The sequence below is a fragment of the Nycticebus coucang genome, chromosome 4 (genome assembly GCF_027406575.1).
Source record: "Nycticebus coucang isolate mNycCou1 chromosome 4, mNycCou1.pri, whole genome shotgun sequence".
Classification (NCBI taxonomy): domain Eukaryota; kingdom Metazoa; phylum Chordata; class Mammalia; order Primates; family Lorisidae; genus Nycticebus; species Nycticebus coucang.
In genome coordinates, this window is record NC_069783.1 from 58,450,768 (window position 1) to 58,452,753 (window position 1,986).

Genomic DNA, 1,986 nt, shown 5'->3' on the forward strand with positions numbered 1-1,986 from the left:
GACTGGACCTGGGGGAGCTTTCCAGGATAATGCCCAAGTAAGTGGTATGCTATCATATGGCAGCAGCTGTCTCTAACAGAGTTGGGAAATACCAAAGAGGATGAAGATTTGGGTATGGAAGAAGAGATATTTCTATTCTGGACATCTAAAATTTAAAACACAAGGGAGATATCCAACAGAAGACATGATATGGATAGTAGAGAGGTAGACATCCAGATCTAGAACTCAGAAGTTGCAGCTAGAGATAATACTTGAGAGCAAATCATGTATATGGTGCTTTAAGTTCCTTTGGGAAAGAAAATAAAATAGAAATGAAATCCTCAGTTTTGGAAAAGACAACAGTCAGGACCAGGTAAGGAAAGAAGGGCAATCAACGGAGCTGACGGAGTGGCAGGCAGTGTGGAAGGAAACCCAGGAAGGTACAGGGTTGGGAACATCAAGAGAAAAGGATATTACAGGAAGACATCAGCTTTGACAAATGCTGCTGATAAGAGATCAAGTCAAGTGAGAACTCGATAGTCATCATTAAAAGTATAGCATGGAGGTCACTGGTGACTTCTGCAGGAAGTGTGGTGCAAAAGACCCCTGGGGGGTGGTATTGAAGAATGACTGTGTGGCAGGAAGTGGGGGAGGGAACATTTTTACAAGCCTCCAATCTGGCTGGTCTGTGGAATAGTGTTATGGTAGTGAATGGAGGGAGACTGTGTTGATAAGGAAAAATATTTTAAGAGTGGAGGCTAGTCATGCTTGCTGGAAATCGATGGAAAGAATCTAGGAGGGAGAGAAAGAAGGGCTCCCCAAGGAAGAGCACTGACTGAGAAGAAAGGAGACATGAGATCTAAAATGTACATGGAGGGAACAGAAAGTAGCCTAAGAACATAGATGGCGTTTTCAACTGAAGAAGGTACACCTTTTTCAGTGTCACAGGTAGGAACTGGAAAGCACAATAGTGGAATCTGATATGTTTATGGGTACAGTATAGATAAAATTAAGGAAGTCTTTTCCAATGGGTTCTATTTTCTCTATGGAAAGGCAAATTACAACTACAATGAGAAACCTATTCCTACCTATGAGATGAAAAGAAATTAAAAAAAAAAAAAAGACAAGTAGCACATTGTGGTGGCAAGCCTGAGATCCAGGTATTCTTGAACACTGCTGGAGGGAGTGCAGATTGGTGCAATCTCTGGGGAGGAATACTATAATACTACAGTATCTATTAAAACTGTGAATTACACACTATTTGATCCATCTTAATACTTCTAGGACCTTATTTTGCAAAGATACCAACATATATGCAAAGTGATATAAGAAAAAATACATTTGTTTTGCATACTTTATAATAGAAAAATATTGGAAATAATCAACAATAATGGAGTAGTGCAATAAATTTTGAAAGTGCATCCATAATACAATAATATCACTTAAAAGAATGAGAATATTCTCTATACACTGAAATAGATTTACTTTATCCAATGTGTGGTTAAAGTAAAAGCAAAAAGCCACTGTACTTTGCTACTGAGAATACTGGTGGCCCAAGGGAAGGAGAATTGAGAGTATGAAGAAGTAGGGCCTTTTGAGTTTTGAACAATTCAAATGTACAGCTTTATAAATAAATAAAATCATGTTTAAATAAAGTTAGAGATAAAACACTTATCTGTGTATTATGAGTCCTACACTTGATCTTAGCCAAAAGGCCGAGAAGCGATGTGTATTATGAGTCCTAGTAGTCCACTGAGGTGGGAGATGGGGTGATAGACGGTAAGAGAAAAGTAGGCACTGGTCACTGTGGAGGGCAGGAGAGCAAGCCTAGTGGTCTACATATCACAGGAAGAATGCAGGCAATGTGGAAAGCCTACTTGAGGGTGGTGAAGGTCAAGTACCGTGTAAACATCTACTTGGTCATATGGCGATTCTCTTTCCTTCCTTCCCTCCATTCCTCCCTCCTTTCTTTGCTTCCTCCCTCCTTTCTGTCCTTCCTTCCCTGCC

At 39.9% G+C, this 1,986-nt stretch overlaps 1 pseudogene; it reads right to left on the reverse strand.

Annotated features, from left to right (window-relative positions):
• Positions 1-1,558: 1,558 nt before the first annotated feature.
• LOC128585007 (uncharacterized) lies at positions 1,559-1,706 on the reverse strand (annotated as a pseudogene).
• Positions 1,707-1,986: the final 280 nt, after the last annotated feature.